The sequence below is a fragment of the Castor canadensis genome, chromosome 1 (genome assembly GCF_047511655.1).
Source record: "Castor canadensis chromosome 1, mCasCan1.hap1v2, whole genome shotgun sequence".
Taxonomy (NCBI): domain Eukaryota; kingdom Metazoa; phylum Chordata; class Mammalia; order Rodentia; family Castoridae; genus Castor; species Castor canadensis.
This window is the reverse complement of record NC_133386.1, coordinates 125,146,890-125,161,782: the sequence shown is the minus strand read 5'-3', so window position 1 is coordinate 125,161,782 and position 14,893 is coordinate 125,146,890.

Genomic DNA, 14,893 nt, shown 5'->3' with positions numbered 1-14,893 from the left:
AAATTAAAAAGACAGAAAATAACAAGTGACTAGTATGTGGAGAAACTTGAACCTTCAACCATAATGGGTGAAAATATAAAATGTTGAAACCACTCTGGGAAAAAGTTTGACAGTTTCTCAAAATAGTAAGCATAGAGTTATCATATAACCCAGAAATTCCACACCTAGGAAACACTCAACAGAACAAAAACCTTGTACATGAATACTCACAGCAATGTTTTTCCATAATCGGTAAAAAATGGAAATAACTCCTATGTCTACCAACTAATACATAAACAAAATGCTGTATATCTATACAATGAAATACTATTTAGTCATTATAAGGAATGAGTTGCTAATACATGCTACCACCCAGATAAGTCTTGAATGCATTATGCTAAGTGAAAGAAGCCAGAAGAAAAAGTTACATTTTGTATGGCTCTATTCATATGACATGTCCAAAATAGGCAAATCCATAGAGACAGAAAATGATATACTTAAGAAGGTGAACTTTGTGACATCTACTTTATATCTCAAGATAACTGTTATAAATAACTGATCCATGTCCAGTGTACCTATTTTTGAAAATTTGCAGCATGTGGAGAGTCCCTTAGGCATGGTCATTTTAAAGTGAAATTGTGCAGTGGCAAATCTTCCTGCTGACGCCCCTTCAATTGACTGATGATTTAGGTGGAGCCTTGGAAAGTAGTCGTGTTGGAACTACTGAACTTCCAAAAGAAAATTATCAAGAACATCGCTCAAAGTGTGGGTGAGAGCTGTCAAGGTAAGGATGAGTGTTCTAAATTCCAGCTCATTAGCAGGTATTACCTTCACTACAGGTGTGAGGGGCCAATACAGAATTGCTTTAGAGAACCACAAACCTCAGCTACTTCTGAACTTACACAACAATAAAGTTTGCTCCTGTTTTCATTTTTGAATATTTCCTTTGGGTTCCATCATAAATATGTGTGGTATGGGAGAAAGACAAACAAACTACAGGAGTTATTGCACCAGATATTTTAACCTTTCAGTTGGTTTGTAGAAAGATTTTGTAAAAAACATATCTGTTTAAAGAACTCAATGCTAATAGCCTAGAACTCTTTGCTCAGTATCTAACAGTTCTCAACAGCTTTCTAGGTCTCAGCATTATATTCACAAACAGTGTTCCTTTCCTGTGACAGATGGAAAATTGGCCCTGTGAGCTGGAAAAGGTTAAGCTGAGTTTCTCTTGGCCTGGTAAGGTGGTTGCCATAAATGCTATTGCTAACTTTGTAATTCATAAACTTTCAAGAGATTGGGAACCGCATCACACAAATGTAACATACCTCTTGGCATTCATTTTTTAGCCTTCAGACTGCTTTAAAACATTTTTCTCATCAGTCACTTAGATGGTTATGCCTTTAGAAGACATATAAGATACAAACCATACTATTCTGCCCCTGGCCCCAAGGCTCATGTCCATGTCACAATACAAGAGTCCACAAAGTATTAATTACAGAGTTGCTCCAGAGCACTAGTCCAAAGATTCCTTTGAGATTCAAGGGAAACTCTTAACTATGCACACCTATAAAAACCAAAAAGCAAGTTAAATATTTCCAAAGTACAATGGCACAGAGTAAACATTCCCATTCTCAAAGGGATGATTAGGGGAAGAGGAAAGAAGGATCAAACAAGGGCTAGACTAAAGTCCAGAGTGCAAACATATCTGGTAGCTCCAGGAGCAGGTATTCAGGACACGTGGTAGTGTGATATGAACTTCAAAGGACTTGGACCACCCATCCCTCTGACCTTACTGGTTGTATCTCACATGGCCACTCACTTCAGCTGACTAGGCAGCTTCCCTTGGCAAGTATTCCACATTCTTGGAATCTCTAACTTCCCTCTGTACTATCTCTTTGGCTTTACAGTTGCAGCCTCATTCATTGCTCTGTCAGGGGCTCCCTGCAAGGACTCTGTCACACATGGCCTGGGATTCCAGGCTTTCCTTTGAAATCAAGGTAGAAGCCTCCTTGATACAAATTTTTTTCATTCTGGAGGTCTGCAAAACCAGCATCAGATGCTACAGTCTGGCACTACTGCAAGCTGTACCTGGACCCTCTTGAACCACAGGTGCAGAAGTCTGAGCTCCTTAATGAGTGAATACAAGAAATGAATCTCCAGAATGAATTCCCAAAGTGTCCCTATGGCAGCAAGTATCCTAGAGCTATCTTCTACAATGAAAGTCTTTGAAAGCACTTCACACTTTTACAGCTTTTAGACTGAAAAGTGGGTTTTGCTGATTCCTGAGATATCCTTAAAGCATCATTCTCCTTTCCTCAGTATAAAGTACTCAGCTTCATTTTAGTGGTGCTAATCTCTTCAGCAATTTCACACTCTTTGGCCGGAACTTTACACATACTTCTTTTCTGGACGAATTGTAAGTTTTCCAAATCTTCGTGCTCTGCTTTTTGTTTTCAATTTTCATTGCAAATTTGGCTTACAGCACCCAATAACACCCATACTGCAGTCTGAATGTTACACTGCCTTGAAGCTCCCTCCATCATATAAGACTTTAAACAGTCTCCCAAAGAATTTTGGCCATGGACAAAATGTAGACATATTCTTTTCCAGAATGCATCATGGGTGGCCTCTAGTCCAATTCCCATTACGTCCTTCTGAAACCTCATCAGCATAGCATTCCTCTCTGCATTTTGGTAAGCACTTTAGCATTCTAAATCCTCTATAGAATTGGCCATTAGGCTCTGTGTATAGCATTCTAAACTTTCTCTAGCTTGATTCTCCAAGTTTTTCCAAATTATTCCTACAAGCCAATCTCAAAAGGATCTGAACCCCATTTTAAGGTGTAGTCACAGCAATGACCCTATTTCTTGGAGCAAATTTTCAGGGTTACTTGTGCATGGAAGCAATGCTAGAATCTCTCTGTATAGCTATCTTTACCTCAACTAGCAAAAACACTTTATCTTGTTTATTATTGTTTATGTCTTCTCTTCAACAAAATTGGAGAAAAGGACAGAAGAGGTTCTGCCTGGAAGCAAGGGGGTAGGGGGAAGGTAGAGGGGGGTGGGGAGTAGGGGGAGAAATAGCCCAAACAATGTATGCACATATGAATAAATGAATTTTTAAAATTGCAGTGTAATCAGATTTCCATTGCTATGACAAAAATACTTGATGAACAATGTATAAGAAGAATAGATTTTTCAGCTTGTGGTGACTTGCCCCTATCCCTTCAGTCCAGTGGACACAGTACCTCATGGTGAGGAGCACTGGCAGAAGAACATGCTTAACTCTCCAGGAAGCAGAGGGGGAAAGGACAGGTGTCCTAATATCCACTTCAAAGTCGTATCTCCAGTAACGTAATTTCCTCTTATTCTTCTAATAAGCTCCACATCCCAAAGAGACCACCAGTACCCAATAGCATCACAGGCAGGGGACAAACTCTTTAACACTTGTACCTTTGCAAGACATTCAAAATCCAAACTATAGCAAGCAATGAGATTATTGAGAAGCAATATAATGTGAGAAGAGAAAAGGATTCAAGACTGGGTCCTGGGGTTTCATCATTTAGCCTATGGAGTGAGGAAGAAGAATCAGTGAAGGAGAATAAATGGAAGCAGCCAGATATTTATGGGGAATTACAAGTGCCTAGATAGTATTGAAAACCACCAGCACAAAACTGGTGGAAAAAGGAGCAAGAAATTCATTCTGTTTTTTATCATTAGCACCATAGATACCATGTGCCACTCCCACCTTGGCTGACAAATACTTCTATTTCTCCCTCTATTGTCTCCTTGCCTTACATCTCATAGTTCACTTTTTATCTCCCTTCTCATTACAGCCTCTTCTCCTGGGTCACCAGCACATGTTCCTGAAGTCACCCCGCCTCAGTCACCAAAGAAGCAGCAAATCTCTGCACCTTATCATGGCAGCCTCCTTGCACTCTACCTCTGTCTCCAAATGCCCTCACTAGTTGAAGGTAGGACTTACTGTTTCTTTTCCCTTTTCTATGAGTCTCTGGTTCTTTGATATAAAACAGGGAAGGAAAGAAAAAAGAAGAAAGTATAGAAATAAAGATGATAAAATTACAAATTGTTTAAAGGCCTAAGAAAGTTGAAGAAACTAATTTTTTCTACTTGCTAAGGTCCAGGCACTCTGTCCTTACTTGCATATCTTTATCTGCATGTGCTAGTCTAGGCCTCTGTGTGTGCATGTGTGCATATACGCACATGTTTGTATGTCAGTGCACACAGGAGTATAGGTGTACATGTGATGGGACAGGACTGAGAAAAAGGGAAGTATCCCCAGATGATAATAAAAATTTTCTTGAGAAAAATGAAGAAGAAAATAGACAAACATAGGTTTGTAGGCTCCCGTTTTCACATCCCTTACTCATGGCATTTGCTATTAATCATAATCAGTGAGCTTTCCCACTGAGCTGCTTTGTGTTCTTTCTCACCACAGTTGTCCATCTCTCCATTCTCAAGCCATTAGAGTTCCTGTGTGAACCCTGCCTGCAACTGCCAAGGACAGACTCTAGCCTCAAGAAGCTGTCACATCCGTCCCCCAAATATGGCAGTCAGACTTTTCAGGTCCTCTTCAACCTCCTGTTCTTACCCGGAATTCTATGGTTAAGTGAGGTGTCTGACTCACAAAATTTAAAGGAGAAATCACTTTCATGCTTCTGCCATACCTGATCTTGCACACTCTGAGAATGAGACTCAACTCCAAGTTTGCTCCCTAACAACCTTGATGATCTCACATACTCCAGGACTATCTCACCCACTCTCAACATCTCTAACACTTTTCTTGTTAGTGTATGTTCTGGTCATAAAGGGCGATTCCAGCAGCTATCCCTTTCCAGAGCTTGTCCATAGGACTTACAAGGGTTAATTAGCCAATTTTGTCTATATTCAGTAATCTCCTGCTAGCTACATACTGTCCTCAGTCCTCCCTGACTCCATCTCTGTTCTTTTTCAGGAGCATTCCAAATCCAGGGGCCTCATGAACCTGTGGTGGCTATGCTGGGTGGTGAGGCAGAGCTACCCTGCTTCCTCACACCCAGTCAGAATGCTAAGTTCATGCAGATAAGCTGGTTCCGCTCCATGTCCTCCCAGGTGGTACACGTGTACAAGGATGGGAGGGATCATCCTGAGGGAGTCATGGAGCAGTATGCAAGGAGGACAAGGCTCATGAGAGATTCAATCTGTAAAGGGATTGTGGCCCTGAGGATCCTCAATGTCCAACTCTCTGACAATGGATTGTATCGCTGTGGGTTCCAACATGGCTCCTTTTACGATGATACACTGATAGAGCTGAAAGTGGCAGGTAATGACCCAGGTTTCTACACACAGTGTTGATTTCACTCTGGGATGGGCTTCTTTCTTTAATGCCTGGTCCTGGGAAACATAAAGAAGATAAAGAAGAAGTTGTAGGAAAAGGGGAAATGACTAACACTTCTGCCTGATGCAACTCTATATACCACTGCTTGAATCATTCTACCTTTAGGGTTTAGGGCTATAACAGATTATAGTCATCATAGGAGTCAAGAAATGGGCAGTGTTCTTTTGTGGGGAACTGAGTTGGACTCATTTCTTGTATGGAATCCAGATGCCCACTCTTTATTGCCACAACTTCTTCAGAAGCTCTTTCTTCTGTTCTATACACTCAGATCTACAGAAGCCCTAATGCTTCAAGGGAGCACAGGGATGTGTACATTGGAGAATAATGTTAGGACCTGGCATCTCACTCTTCCTTTTCTCAGCCTTAGGCTGAGATCCTCACTTCCATATTGAGGTCACCAACTCCAGTGAAATCCTACTGTCATGCAAATCACAAGGCTGGTTCCCTCAGCCTAAGGTCCAGTGGATCAACTCTAGAGAGAAGAAAGTTCTATCTGTTTCTGAGTCTCAGACCCAAGACAAAAGTGGCCTGTTCCAGGTAACTGCATTGCTGCTACTCAGAGATTCTTCTGAGAAAAATGTGACCTGTTCTGTCTGGAACCCAATCCTGAATCAGAAAAAGGAAGAACAACTGTCCATAGCAGGTCAGTTTTCTCTCCCCCTTTACTAAATCTAGACACTTAAGAGAGTAATCTCTCCATGGACTTGAGCCCCTCTTTACCAAAAACCTTTCTCTAGACCTCCAATACACCAATCCATCTTTATTCTCCTTTTTTAAGGTTCTTCCTCTTGTATCTAAATGTCCTGCTGAAAAAAATACTGTAGCATAAGCATAGATGAGAATTCCCTGTTGATAGGCAGCTAGGATTTTGACATATGTGGCCACCTATATTCTACCTCCTTTTCTGATTTTTGCCAGGCTCTGTTGTTTTACATAATTATTTTCTCTATCTTCATCTGCATAACTCCTACTTACTCTTCTGGTCTTGGCTAAAATATTATTTCCTTAAAGAGGATTTCTTTTTCTGAATCTCTAGCTGAATTATATTTTGGCACTATTTTTCTCTCATGGTACTTCTTATTTTCAAAACCTTGCTACCAAGTCAAATGTATTTATTTATTTCCTTGGCATTTACTTATTTAATGTCAGTGTCACGCAATGCAGAGCAAGTTTCATATATATGAGTGGTATATTTTTTAATTATTCTAAATCTACTTCCTAATATACTAAATAGATCAAAAAAGCATTCAGTTAAATGTTTACTGATGAAGAGTTTATTAAAGACAAGGGTTTGGGATGGCTTGTCCATCTGGACACTAAGGACAGTGACATAAGTTACCCAAGAATGGTAAGTGAGCCAGGGACTGGGACCATTAGTGTGTGAGAGAAGAGCCATGAGACCAGGCAGAGGGAGAAAGAAGGAGTATGGCCCAGCAGAAGTTAATAGGGAGAGTCAAGCCATGAGTTGTGAAGCAGGTTACTCACCCCTTTCATTCCCTAGCTTTAATCAACCTCCACTTTCACCAATTCCTTCAACCCAAACTTTTCCTGTGGAAATAAATTCCTTGGCTTCTTCCATGTCTTTCCTTAAATTCCACCTACTTGCTTGCTCTAAACAAAACTCGAATATCCTCCATCAGATCTCATTTTTGTACACTGCATTTAATTCCTGGGGCTATTTCCTTTTCTTGGTCTCTATCCTTTAAAATATGATAAACAACATAAGTTTCAGAATGATTTTAAAAATGTGACGTTGCAATATTTTCCTTGAGATATGCAAATTAGATGCAGCATATACATGTCCCAAAGTACAGTCTTTTAGAAGGTACACTACTTCTGACAAGTTCAATCAGTTTCCTGTGTAACCAAAGGTGAGAAATACCTCATATGTGGGCAGTGCTTACTGTTGACATCAAGGAATCAACAGAAAAGCCAGACCAAATCTCCAATCTTTTTGGAGGAAGTAATTAAAAAGATTTGAAGGCATATAATCAGGAGGACTTTATGCAATAAAGTGTTAAGGAAACCAGAGTTTTAAGCCCCTGGACCAAAACTCCAGGGCTTCTACATGTCAGGTCTGGCCACTCACCCCTAAACACCGAATAAAAAGGTAAGTAATGGTGAAGGGCAGAGAAAGGGTATTTATTACATGGTACAGTCAATCATGGAAAGAGGCAAACTAAGCACTTCTGCTCATGTTTAGCCATCTCTGGGGTACAGATATGAGCTTTAAGTTTAAATAGAGAGTTTTGGGGTCAAGGAGCAAGAGGTATGCTTAGTTATTAAGTCATCCTGGTCACAGGTGTGTTCCAGAAGATCATTACCTCAGTTTTTATTTTGGGAGGTTCAGGAGAAGTTGTTATCACTGTCATCACTGGTCAAGATAAATAAGACAGTGTTGCCTATCCTAAAGGACTCTACTGTCTCTTCCTCAGAGGCAATTTTTTCCATCCCTCTTTATAAACATATTATCATCACTCCTGTCCTTCCTGTATTCCAAGGTGACTGCAAAGGACACAGACACAAAACAGAGGAAGGGATGCCAAGCTTTTCTTCTGCTTTTAGCTAGTTTGTGAGCCCAAGTAAGGAGTCAGTGCTTTTCAGCAAAAGCAAGTTAAGAACCTGTTACATTAACAGATTAGTAATCAGGTACCATTATGTTAGCCAACACTGATGCCTAACAAAAATGTACTTGTGCCCTTCTTCATTAGAGTTATATTAACATCACTTTAGCATTTTCTTTTTCTCAAACTCACTTAAGAACCTTGCTGAGAAGAGTAATTACTGACACGCTATATGGTATTCATTGAAAATGTCAAGTGGCATTGAGTTCCCGAACAGCTGTATCAGACATTATTAATTGGGGAGAGGGGTTAATGTAAAATATAAAATAGCATGTTTATGTTTTATTTGTTTCACTTGGAAGTATTAATTTTCCTAGAATTCACTAGAAAAATGTAGATATATGTTGACATATACACTGATTCATTCTCATAAGAAAAATCAATTTTTATTGCAGTAGGTGCTTTAAAATGACATGTAATTTTTTCTCTTGCTATATGCTTATAGCATGGACTCAACAAACATATCATTATTTAATTTTCATTAAATATTCCAGTCTCTGAAACATAGAAATTTAGAAGGATTTTTGATTTTGTTGTTCAGGCTTTTTTGTTGTTGGTTTTGTTTGTTGGTTTTGTTTTGTATTTTAAGTACTGCGGTTTGAACTCAGGGCTTCATGCTTGCCAGGTAGGTGTTCTTTCGCTTGAGCCTTGCCTCCAGTCCTCAAGTACAGAAATTTAAATATTTTTAACAGGGTTCCACATGTCAGAACTGGCCACGAGCTCCTATACATCAAATAAAGAGACAGTAACGGCGAAGAGCAGAGACAGGAGAATTATTATACTACCCAGGGCACGCGGCTGGCAAAGGCAAAGTAAGTACTTCAGCACTGTTCAAGGGTTCAGACCACAGCTTTTGGTTTAAATAGACAAAGAATTGGAATAGAGAGTGGGACTCCTAGTCACATTATCTCAGTCCTTATCTTTGGGTGGGGTTCTGGGAGAAATTGTTGTGCATCCTGAGGAGGCACTGGGGGTTATTTTTCTCCATCCCTCCTTATAAAGATGTTGTTAGTCAGTCAGGTCCTTCCAGGATTCAAAGGTGATTGCAAGGTGACTGCAGAGACAAGGGTGAAGATCAGATAGATTTTAAAAAGGGAGGCAGGAACACCAAGCTTTTCCCCTGCTTTTCATTTGTAAGGAGTCTGTGCTTTCAGCAAAATCAGTTTAAGTACCTGTTACACTATCAGCAAATTGAGACTTACTCAAGTGCAGAAGGAAAAAAGGTCCTTAAATAGATATAAGGACTGTAATTTTTTAACTAACATAATCTTTAAAATAATTATTCAAATGTACTAAGTTGATAATGCAGAAACAAAAAGAAAGTGCCATCTATTACAGAGGCTACAAGCAAGATCTGACTTAAGTTCTAAAGTTTTCCCAATAATTTAAAGAAAATCCTAGGGTATTCAATCCATAAACAAAACTAAAAGGAAACAAGATTTTTTTCTATAAATACATTTCCTAAATTTATTTCTATTTGTCCTGTTGACAAAGACATCTTGAGACAATATTATACCTTATATCTGATGTATGGGCAGAAACTGGTCAGTAAGGGTGGAAAAAGGCAAAGGTGATGAGAGTTCCAATAACAGGGAAAGTGCAATGCCCACTTTTCTTCAGTCACTCACTGCCATTGTGGATCCTGAACTTGATCTAAAGGTAAAAATGCTCCTGGTGCAAAACATCAAACGCTAATTTCTCACTCTTAGACCACAACTTCCAGTCCTTCCAATTTCATGCTTTCATTCTGTTTACATGTGCTTTTTAGCCTCATAGAGACCTCTGTTCCCTTGGTTCCTCCATGCTATCCCAGGCTACCAGCTTAGCATGGTCTAACTTGCATGGATTGACTCTCATCCCCACTCTTTTGTCAATACCCTCAATTCCATTACAGTCTGTTACACTGCAATTATTCCACTTTAGGAATGAATTTATTAGCTGAACAAGTAGGATAAGATAATATTTGAATGGAGGTGTGCATTTACTAAAAATAATTTTGAGAGGATCCTCAGGATACAACTGTTAGAGGGAGTGATGGGGTGCCTGAGAAAGAAGTGACTGGGAACAACTCTCTGCCCTGCTACTGACTGGAACACATCCGAATTTCAGTTCCTGAGCCCTGCAGTCTCTTGTTCTACATACCGCTCATAGTCTTGGCCGTAGTTCTAACAGTGCTGGTGCTCACAATCATTGTACTCTGCATCCGCAAACGGAGACAAGCTGCAAGAAAAGGTAAAGAGTTATTCTTTTCAATCTATGAACAGCCTTTCTCAGAGCTAGCTAATCATCACCTCTCTCTTAGAAAAAAGGTCAAAATTGGCAAAAAACGTTGTGCCCAAAGAAAACATCACTTCACATCTATGATACTCTAATCCTTCAACTGAAATGTGTGGGAACTAAAATCTCTTTATCTAATGTCTGTGAGGATTAAAATAAATAATTTATTCTTACAAGTGCCTTATAGTGCACCAATAAAACAGACATGTAAGGTTGTGATTGTTATCATGATTGCAAGACAGACCAGGAGGACCCAATCCTCCCTTATGGTATCAGCTGGGGCTAAGCACCACCAAATCCCATTAAGAATGTTATTTTCATGAAAAAAAATCTTTCTTCTAAGTTGTCTTTATATTTCTTTCTTCAAATAAAGGAAACTTTGAATTTTTGGTACGGTGGGCAATGCCTAAATAAATAAAGGAAGTTTGGTGGTCATGATTGACAGCTTTCAGACTCCTCCCTTGTGCCTGGCACCAGCTGGAAGGGCATCCCGATAATTGCCTCAGGGCAGGCAGAGACAGACTGATTGCAGCCACTGTTCTTCCTGGACCTAGAATTGCTGGACGTTTGACTCGGTTCCCAAGTCTGACAGGACTGTAAACAACGAGATTGCTGCAGCTTCTGAAGGTCCTTCTATGCCTTCCGTGGCATTCACAGCTTTGATTCACCATTTTCATGGAGAGCACCTCAGGTGTCAAACAAGGTGTGGCAAATATGATTGGCTATATAAGCAGCAGTGTCATGGGCCAGTCCAGGAGACATCCCTCCAGTGTACCACCTCCTTTGTGCTGCATCATTAGACTCCCAATTAAAGCCCTTCTGATATTATGTATTGCATGCTTGTGGTCTTTATGGACATAGAGCAGGCTGAGTTTATTACCCAAAGAATAAAAAAACTCTTGCGGCTTTCCTCCCCAGATACAGCTAGCATCATTGAGATGATGGCTTAAGACTTACAGAGAGTGGCCCAGAGCAGAAACTGCAGGTAACTGAGACTATGGTTGTGGAAGTACTGAGCAAGTAAGAGACTGCAAGTTGAGACTGTGGTAAGCAAGAGGCTATAAAGAGTCCAAGGTGAGAAGCTGTGAAAAGCCAAGACTGAAGAAGAGAAAAGTCCCAGTCACTGGGAGCATCCAGTGTACTGACAGAGCACAGAAGACATCCACTCTTATCCACAGCAAGAAGGAAATGCTGACATTTCAAATTTTTTTATTGTTTTAATTTATTTCTTTTATGTTGCCTTTTCCCCCTTAATTTTTCATTTCTTTTTTTTTCTTTTCTTTACCCTTCTGTATCTCTTTTTTTGCAAACTGTTATACTAATGGTTTATTCTACCTCTTTTTATTACTCTCAACCTTTCTATCCTTTTGCAGTCCCTGACAATAGCACTCTTCTCCACAATACTTGAACTATATCCCTACGCTGTAGTGTTTTGTTTATCTGGCCTCTTACTCTTCACTCCTCTTTTCCCATCCTCTTTCTTCCTTATCTCCTCCCTCTTTTACTTTTACTAAGTTTTAACTCCTATACATACAATCTTTATTTTCTAATGCCCTACTGTACCATACAAGAAAGCTAGTCCCTTTCATATATATAATGTGATTGGTTGTACAGATAATGCTACCAATGGCATTTATTTCATGGAAATATCTGGCTTGTCATTAAATTGGTAAATTTTTATTACTGAGTTATACTCCCAAGCCTGAAGTCAGAAATAGCACATTAACAATGCCACTAACCAGCTCTGACAGCACATAGAGAATAATCCAAGGAAAAGACTTTAGGTGACTAAAACACCAACCAACTAATTGACAACAGATGAACATTCATTTGGAAGTCTCTCCAGCAGACTTGATCAAGTATAAGACAGAATGTCAGGGCTTGAAGACAAGGTATTTGTAATAGAAAAGTCAGAAAAAGAAAAAAGAATGAAGACATACAAATAGAATGTGCAAGAACTCTTGGTCTCCTTTAAAAGACCAAACCTATGACTTGTGGGCATAAAAGAAACAGCAGAGGTATAAGCTAAATGTGTAGAGAACATATTTTAGAAAGATGATAGCAGAAAACTCCCAAACTCTTGAGAAATAGATGCTCATGCAGGTGCAGAAGTCCTTCAGGACTCCAAACAAACAAGACCAGATTAGAACTTTCCTCACATCATATTATAGTTTAAACACTAAATATAGAGATAAGGAAAGAGTATCCTTTAAAGGAGAAGTGCCAGTTCACTCACAAAATCAGACCTATCAGAATAATAGCAGATTTCTTAACAGAAACCATAAAAGCAAGAGAGGCATAAAATAATGCCTTTCAAGCTCTAAAAGAAATTAACTGCCAACCTAGACTACTCTATCCGCAAATGATGTCATAATAAAAGGGATATAAATAGAGAAGGAAAAAGTCAAATTATTCCTTTTTGCAGATGATATGATACAATACTTAAAAGACCATAATGACTCCCCAATAGTGAACAGACTAAAAAGGCATCAGGAAAACAATCTCATTCACAATAGCCTTTCAAAAAAAATTATATACCTAGGAATAAACCTAACTAAAGAAGTGAAAGACCCCTACAATGAAAACTGTAAAACACTGAAGAGAGGGCTAGTGGAGTGGCTCAAACGGTAGAGCACCTGCCTAGCAAGTACAAGGCACCGTGTTCAAACCTCAGGACTATCTTAAAATTTAAAAAAAAATACTAAAGGAAGACACTAGACTATGGAGACATCTCCCATGTTAATGGATCAGCAGAATTAATATTGTGAAAATGACTATAGTACCAAAAGCAAACTACAGATTCAATGCAATCTCCATCAAAACCCCAATGACATTCTTCACAGGAACAGAAAAATTAACCCTAAAATTCATTGGGAAACACAAAAGACCTTGAATAGCCAAAGCAATCCTGAGCAAAAAGAGCAGGGATGGAGGTATCACAATATCTGACCTCAAATTTTAGTACAGCCATAGTAACAAAGACAGCATCATTTTGGCACAAAAACAGGAAATAAAATAGACGATCCAGAAATAAGCCCAACATTTATAACCATCTGCTATTTGACAAAGGCATCAAAAGCCTGAGTGGAGAAAAGACAGCTTCTTTAACAAGTGCATAGGAAAAACTGGATATCCACATATAGAAGACTGAAACTAGATCCCTGTTACTCACCCTGTACAAAAATCAATTAAATATGGAACAAAGTTCTTAATGTAAGGCCTAAAACTTTTAAACTGCTAGAGGAAAACACAGGGAAAATCCTTGAAGATATAGGCATAAGTAATGTTTTTCTGAATAGAATTGCTCAGAAAATAAGAATGAAAATTTAAAAATGAGATTGCATCAAATTTAAAAAACTTCTGAACAACAAAGGAAACAACTACCAGAATCAAAAGAAAATCTACAGATGGGCTGGTGGGGTGGCCCAAATGGTAGAGCGCCTGCCTAGCAAACATGAGGTCCTGAGTGCAAGCCCCAGTACCACCAAAAAAAGAAATGGGGGAATGGGGGAAAATCTTTGCTAAAGGATCAATATTCAGAATATATAAAAAGCTCAAAAAATCAAACACCAAAAGAATAAATGACTCAATTAATAAATGGATAATCGAATTGAAGAGTTTTCTAAAGAAGATGTACAAATGGCTAATAAATACATGAAGAAATGTTTGCCACCTTTATCCATAAAGTAAATACAAATGAAACCAATGAACAGATAAGGAAAATGTGTTTTTTATACAAAACGGATTATTGCCCAGTCATGAAGAATGAAATTATGTCATTTGCAGGAAAATGGATGAAACCACAAATCATAATGTTAAGCAAAATAAGCAAGACTTAGAAAGTGACATATCGTATGTTTTCTCTCATATGAGTGATTTAGTTTTTAAAAATGAGTAACAGGAATGTAACAGGTCCTGTTTGGGTGTGAATATCAGGAGAAGGCAAAGGCTCTGTGAATACGCTTGAAGTACTTCATACTCATGTATGAAAATAGACCTGTGAAACCTGTTGAAATTGTTTTAAGGGGGGAAGGGGAAAGGATAGTTAGGGTGAATTTGTTTGAGGTATATTCCAGGCATATGTGGAACTATCACAATGAAATCTTTGTACAACTAATATATATTAATAAAAAATAAAATGTTGAAATATTTTTTAAAGTAGATAACAATTTTGCTGCCTGCCCTACTCTAGCTTTCTAGATTACTGAATGCTGAAATTTCACATTTCAATTAGTAGACTGCATTCACTAATGCATTCATTTAATTCATTATCATAAGTATTCACTAAGTTTTGGGCCACTCGTGAAAGTTATTATGGAGAGTTCAAGTAACTGCCTCCATTGGATGGATTTATAATCTAGATAGAGAAAATTATACCTGATCATGACTAAAGATTGTATTTTCAGTAAGCAACCTTAAGAGATAAGATAACATCTTTCCCACACAAAAACAAACTTGCTTCCACTTTCTGTAAAAGCTGTAAATCCCCTTCTCCCGGTTCTGCTCCTGAAGTGCCATCACTGCCCATGCAGACATCCTGATGGCACATCACCCGTGGGGGACATAGGAGATGGACGCAAATGAACATGAAATTCTGATTGCTACTTTGCCGTGAG